Genomic DNA, 8151 nt, shown 5'->3' with positions numbered 1-8151 from the left:
ATCAACTGACTGTTTATATACCACCACTAATTTATCTAAATGTCTAGTATTGCTGGATGAGAATGAATTGATTACTGGATTCTAAGAGCATGGTTGGGCTTATTAAATAACCTTATGTCTACAAGCATGAAGACTTTGACAAGAGAAATATGGAAGTGATGTTTGTTTATGAATATAATGATGAGTATCCTAAAGTAAATGTAAAATTTAGACAATTTTAGCTAAAGAACATCATCCTGTAGCAGTTTTACCTATTTAGCACGGTGTTGTAACAGGTTAAGAGTTCAAGATGCTGTAGAAATCATGATGGAAGGTAGCACACTTAGATTTTCTGTGGACTGAGTACACCTCTGTTAAGAAAGGGAAGGACAGCAGTCAGACACAATGCTAAGAACAGTTTTGGTTACACTCCTAGTTCTGAACATACTCCTCATAAGAACAGGGAGAGAAACAGCAGACAAATACATTGTTAAGACACTCTTGCTGAAGAAAAATTGATAGATCTAGAAACTTTGGAACTAAAACAGGGCAGTCACTAAGTATAGAAAGGGAATATGAATAAATTTACATGTTTTCCTCTATAAAGACAAAACTGAGAGTAGTTAAAACAGGAGTCTCAGCAACAATGATTTAGAGAAATTGAAATTACTAAGGTAAAAGTTAAGGAATTGCTAAAATCAAAAGAAGGTGAAAATCGCTGTCATGAATTGTCATGTTTAGATTAAAAAAATAGAAGAAAAAGAAAGACCTAAATCTGTATTCTTAGGTGCAAAGATTTTTTTCCAGGCTCAGCAAATTTGCAGAGAAGAAAGAAAATCTGAATAAGGTACAGTGGGAAGATAATACATTAATTAAGAAGGACACACAAAAATATAGCCTGAATAAAAGGAGTTACATGGTAACAGGTTAGTTCAATATCATATGTATGTTATTTTTTTTAAAGAATAACACACTATTACTACACTACTACTGGCCACGGTGGTGCAGCAGTAGCATTGTTGCCTCACAGCAAGAGGTTCTCCCATTCAATTCTCGGCTGGAGCGCCTTCTGTGTGGAGTCTGCATGTCCTCCCCGTGGTCAAGTGACGTTAAAGACATGCAGGTAGGTGCATGCATGAAAGGATGTGCCTTCTTTGAAGGTTGAGCATTGGGCTGGCAACTCGGCACCATAAAAATCCACCGCCAATTATTAGTGGACGGGAGTTCCTCTGTGGCGACCCCTAACCGGGAAAAGCTGAAAGACTTTTAACACACTATATGGGATGGATAAATACACAGAAGAACTACCATGCAAACTCAAACCTTTTATAGTACTTTTGAAACCTTGCACATAGTCATATTTTAGGAGAACACTTATGGATGGCCAAAACAAAGCTAGAATTTTAACTAGGTTTTATTGACCTGGTGTAAAGAAAGGCCAAGAGCAGAGAGGTTAAGGTGCAGGATTGCAAACTGGTAAACCTGGGTTTAAAACCTGGTTGGGGTACAACTGTGTGGCTGCAGCAGTATCTGCATAGAAGAAAGGCCTGGCAATCTGTTTCTATAACATGCCACGAGAATGCTCTGGGGCCTACCTATAGAGTCACAATTAATTGATTTTGACATGAGGGCACCTAACGTACTCACTTTAATTAAAGACATTGATAATTTCTGTGCAGTATGTCCAGAATGCCAAAAGACTGCATCACATACTGTGTTCAGAAGTCTCCTGATAACTATTTCTATATTTCACATCACATTTGTGGACATAGCCATGGGTCTTCAGGTCACTTAGTAAAGCTCAGTAATGGCTATTAATGCATTCTGGTAATTACTGACTGTGCTACAAAGTTTACTGAAACAGTGCCACTGTAAAAAGCCAATACTAAGCCAATAGTCAAAGAATAATTGAGAGGTAAAGAAATATTCACAGGCCAGGGAACTGTGTTTACATCCAGGGTAGTACAACAGACCAGATTTGTGAATGTTTTAACAGTAAAACATTTAAGAACATTAGTGTCTTGCTTTAAAAAGTGATGGATTTATGTACTGATTTAATAAAACTCTGAAGGCTTTTCTAAACAACATTCATAGAATGAGATGATAAAATCTAGAATCACTTATTTCCCTACCTCTTATTAACTGTAAGGGAGGTGCCAGCTGACCCAAGATTCAACAATATTTATCCCATTTGAATTTGTTTACCAGACACCTCCCTGAGGCTTGTGGGACATAAATTAAGAAGAATTGAGAAGAGGAAAAACCACCATTTAGAGTATAATTGTACGCTTCACAAACTTGCATAATGGGCAAAAATCTGTTATGTTTGTAGTGATATGACATATGTGAAGGCAGAAGAAATGCAACAGATGTTGTGTAAGATGAACTTCATACTCAGGGAGTTTAAAATAGGGGACATTGTATTGGTCTTACCTTCCTCAACTGAAAATGGATTCCTAGCAAGGACCGTTTGAAGTAACACAGAAAACGAGTAAAGTAAATTACACAGTAAGATAAACCAGAAATTGACTAGAGCATATTTAAGATATAAGTACATTAACAAAACCATGGAGAGAAGCTGAAGCTTCTGTAATCAGCATGGATGCAGTACAAGGGGAGTCTATTCTCTGCTGCTCAAACGATGAAACTTTGTCTAAGGGTCAGAAACAAGAAGTTAAAAAGAGCATATTGAGAAATTATGATTTTTTTCTAACCTACCTAGTAAAACAAATATAATTTGATTTCATACTGAAGCTATGACAGAGGATAGGGTATACTCCAACCATAGACAGTGCAAAAGTCCTAAAAAAAGCAGTAAGTAAAGAAGTAAAAAGATTCTTAAACTGGGAATTTACTGAGTAGTCACAAAGCAAATGGACTGGCCTGATTATCTTGCTCCCTAAACCAGATTGACCTATTACTAGTATGGAAGCTGAATAAGATATCTATGTTCGATGACTAAGTCCTGCAGTTGATGGACTCATAGAGAGGCTAGGTAAAGCAAAGCTATTAACCATCCTGAATTTCACCAAGTGGTACTGGTAGGTCTCCTTTACTGTCAATGCCTAAAAGAAAATATCCTCCATCCCTGAAGGAGTTCTTCATTATATTGTCTTGCCCTTTGGACTTCACAGTGTTCCTGGGAGTTCTGGAACACTGCATGCCATATCAGCATGATAGCATGGATATAGCCTCAATGATTAAACATATATGTACATTTCTATATCACTGTCTTTCAGTATAATTTTACTTTTTACATACTCATATTTCATTTTGATACTCAATGATCTCCATTTTGTCATCTGTGATATAATGTATTTATGGATGTCTCATATTTCCATGTACACACTGTTTTTAGTGTTTTTATATGGTGATCATATCTCCTACCCTTCCTGTAGAAAGCTATGTTGTCCAAAACACCAAATTATGTATGTTACGATTATTGTTATAGTTATGCACGAGTATCTGTTTTTTTTCAGTATTTTGCAAGACCATTGCATAGACATGTAATACCTCACCTTTTTGCAAACAAATTCAGAGATTTGAAGCTTAGAATAATTAAATATGTATATGTCTTCAGTAGGAGGCAGACAAGACAGATAGCACACAGAAGACATGATCAGAATATCCCAGGGTTGAAGAACTCAGAAATTTTAAAACAGAAAACAAATGCAATATCATGCGCAATGCTCTGTACGTCTTATGGTGAGGGGACTCCATAAAGATGAGTTATCCATCATCACTTATGTCTTCCAATTGCAATCTGTTGATCTGTATAACCATGACTGTTCTACATCTGTAAAAAGCCAAAAGAGTCGTTTAGCTTAGTAAGACAGATGTAGTCAAAGCAGGCCAACAAAATACACAAATAACTAGTGGTATTCTGCACTTGCAAAGTTTAACAAATTGAACTATCAGCAAATCATTTCTGCAAGTCAGAGAAGAATATTTTGAGAGCCAAATGCAATAAAATGTTTGTACAGACAAAAGCCAGATGTGCAGCATACACTGGAAATATAAGTTGTGCCAGTATTAAATAAAGTTTGAACGAGTGCCTCAGCTGTTCCAAAACCAGCTGTTGGTGAACTGGTAAGGAAGATAGCAGCAGTGGATATAAAATGAGAAAACTACACATTCACGAGAAGTTTTACTGAATGTCTGTTTCATGATTCCTTCATCTTGGATTATGAACAACTGAAGTGATGAGTAGAAATAAACCCTAATGGCATGTAAAACTTCTTCATTTTTTTTTTTTTTTACAAAAAAACAGATCAAATGGGTAACCATAACATTTTTTATGAATTGCAAATCAAAGTCAATGACTTTAAACTGTTATAAAAGCTGAAACATAACAAGCTTGTTGCTGACAGTAATTTGTTTATGAAAAACAATTAGAAGGAAGCTTGTGGCTACTTCTGACTGAGGCTTTGAAGTAGAGTATCCAGTGCAAGGCATATATGCACTCTGTCTCGTAGAAAGGGAGAGGATAAGCAGTTCTGCATTTGAACTTTATGTATCTGCATATTTATTCATTTGTTTACTTACTTACTTGTATAACTGGATTAGCCAGTTTGGAGAAGGGATGCATGTCAAAAGGCTCCTCTAAATAATGCAGTCTGATATATAACAGTGCAGCAAAGGTGAGCCATGCAGTATTAATACAAAATAATAATAATAATAATAATAATAATAATAATAATAATAATAATAATAATAATAATAATAATAATTATAATAATAATAATACTAATAATGATGGTGATATTAGTATCCATTTGTTAACAAGGTAGTCCCACTGGACACACACTCCCTTTTCAGAAGTGAACTGAGAGCAATGTTTGGTTAAGTAGTCTTCATTCAGTTTTTATGGTTATTAAATTGACTTACCCAAGGTCACACAGTAGACTCTGTACTACAAGAACTACAGCTCACAGCTTTAACCAACTACCAAATGTAACTGTAAAGCAATCCTAACTGTACATGAGTATGCCATCAGTACTATTTTATTTATTTATTGAATATTTGTTTACCGGGAAAGACAGATCCCATTTTCAACAGAGGCCCGGGGAGAAATGCTCCAGACACGTCTTTGGAATGTGGGAGGAAACTGGCAGACTCCGCACAGAAGGCACCCCAGCTGAGAATTGAATTAGAGGACCTCTTGCTGTGAGGTGACAATGCTAAGCACTGCATCACTGTGCCACCCATGAAATGTAGAGATTTATGTTGGAATAGTGGCTTCATGAATCTCATTATCCCACTAGAGTGGAAACACCCCCCTCAGTCAGGAACACCTCTTAGAATTATATCCCAAATCAGGTCATTTGTCTGATGGGTTAAGTTTTGTAGGTACATACTAAGGCTAACTGCCCTCAAGGACCATTTTAAGCCTAGCCATTAACCCAAGGTCAGAATCAAACCCTATACCTTGTGTTTATTAGATGAAAACCATAACCATTATGCCAAATCTATCTATCCATAGATGCTACTTGGGGCTCTCTGAGTCTGGGTTGTGCATATGAGTGCTTTGTATAATGGCAATGGCATGGAAAGAGTTTTTCCTAATGTAAGCTGTAGAGTAAAAGAGATTTTATTTTTCTTTTAATGTAAATTTATGGTTGGGGTTAGGGGAAGAGTTACAATTAGAATTAGCATACCTTAGTGAAGTGGAGCTCTGCTTAATGTTTCATCTTCCCAATGTGCCATTAAAAAGTTTATTTGGCTTACATGTAAGTCTACTAACTGAAGGTAGCTTTCTTCATTAGCTAATTCTGATGGGGAAACTAAGGATTCCTTTCCCTCAAAAGTAAGCAGTAAGTTTTTCTATGTGTTCTTCAATAAAGTGCGCATGCAGGCAACAGTCTAATTCTGATTTATTTTGTATGGCTGCCTGATGAAATGTCTGCACTGAAAATGCTGAGTACTAACACACACACACACACATACACACACACACACACACACACACACACACACACACACACACACACACACACACACACACACACACACAAAGATCACTCTTCTCCTTCTAACTTCTTTTTTTGCAGTGGGCAAGCCAATCTGCATCCATCATTGTGGGAGGGGCAAGCCCCCCACATCCCTGAACTTATATATACTAACTCCAGTATCACCATTCCCTGGAGAAAAGGGAATATCCCAAGAAATGGCCATATCAGACTCTGTTTTTCAGCCATTCAGTCTGTGTGTGTCATGACTCACTCTAGTGGGTCTCAACATTTCAAACGATTACCTTTTTTCCACTTTCTGTACAAGCCTGTTCTTGAGAGCTCCATTTAATTTGTTCTTCGCCATTTTTTATAACATTACAGTCTTTACTTGTAATTGTCTTTTTTTCCCAATTTACAATATTCATGTTTTCTTCCTCCTAAGGAAGACCCTCTATATTCCCATTCATATCCATTGGTTTAGTACTCTGCATTTTCCTGCCTATTTAACATTGAGTCCTTACTGCCATTTCTCTGTGATGAAAACTCTGACTAAAACTATTTAATCACACTCATAAATGTCCTTACCTGTGCCATAGCATTTGCTGCCTTTAACGATCAGATGCTACAGATGCAGATTTCACCAAAGAAATGTTTTTAACCCCTTTTTTTGTAAATTATTTTTTGTAAATTTGATTTTTGATCAACAAGGATTTTAAGGACTTTGTGATCTTGGTGACTTCAACAAAAGAAGATAATGTTGTGTTCTGTAAGTTTTAGGCCAGCTGCCATTGCAGGCCATTTCAAGCCTAGTCAATTTCCATTTCAAAAATGAGAATCAAACACTCTACCTTAAGTCTGTATAAGCTGGTCACCTTAACCATTACACCATCCCCTAGACTGGACTCATAGACTTTATTGTACACATAACATAGTCTCCCACTGTTGAAATCAGCTCTTAACCAAGAGGTTCTGCTACATGTAGATGAAGGCTGGTGAGACCTGCCTGCCATATTGTGAGTTACACTGCACCACTCCACACTTTTTTCTAGCACTTTCCTGAGAATCATGCAGTGTATAGCGTAGTCTTCCCAGTGCCTTAGTCTTGTTCCTGTCCATCAATGTATCCAACTTAAATGTGGTAGTTCCTGAGTAGTGTGCACATAGAGAAGGAGATGGCTTCTTGTGTGCCACCATGCTGCACATGAGCATAATCATGGCATTGTCCCTGCTGTCTACTCTTCCCATCTACTGGTGAAAATCCTTCTGTACACCCTGAAGTAATCTGAGAATCTCTGCATGACTCTCTGTGGCAGTAGGTGGTGCCTGAATAATGTACTAGCACATGTGCAACTGGACAGTCAAGAATTCCATATAGCTTGAGCTATCTGAGCCATGTATCATTGCCTGGCTCCTCTTTGCATAGACAATGCAGTGGACACTACTGCCTCTGAGATGGTAATGTTTTCCTGAACATGCTTCTATGGTTCAATAAACACAAGTGTTGTGCTACATGGGGTATCTCCCTGCACTGTCTGCAATGCAATGTCTATTTCACTTGACTCTGTGAGCATGTGTCACTGTCTGCAGAGTTATGTACCTGTTGTAGGTTGTACTGCCTGTAACATTATGTGCCTTTTTTGTAGGATGTAACTGCTTGAAGAATTATGTACCTGCTGTGGGGTGTTTAATCCTCCCAGTATGCTTGCTGACTGTGTGACACTGCCTTAAGGCTGTGTCATAAATATGACAGATATGACATCGCCATCAACAGCCATTTGGCTGTCAACATCTGCCTGCTGAAGTGGCATAGTGAAACTGCTGGCTTTTGCTGCTGACCCTGTGAAGCAGTAAGTGATGACATGGTTCTGAGACCTTAGACTACAATACTGGCTTATCTTTAAGTAGATGATGGGCAAATTTCTTATGCAAACTCTGTCTACTCTCTTGTATGAGTGATATGAAGAGGGCAGCTGTTACTAAGAAATGTCATGTTTTATTTGTACACAGATAGTTTTCATAGTACTTTTGAGTATGTGATTTTGTTATGAGAGATGCACTAACCTTCTTAGCTGGATGAGTGCAGCTGCTCTTGAGGTCAATAAATGATGGTGTCCACACCACCTCTGATTATGCCTTTGGCATTCTCATCAGTGTCGTAGTCATCCCCCACTGGTTCTGCTATGTGAAAATGCATTCTGTCTAGGCTTTGATCTGGCACATC

The sequence above is a fragment of the Protopterus annectens genome, chromosome 10.part0, assembly GCF_019279795.1.
Source record: "Protopterus annectens isolate FY-2018-M chromosome 10.part0, PAN1.0, whole genome shotgun sequence".
Lineage (NCBI taxonomy): Eukaryota > Metazoa > Chordata > Ceratodontiformes > Protopteridae > Protopterus > Protopterus annectens.
This window is presented reverse-complemented; position numbering follows the sequence as displayed.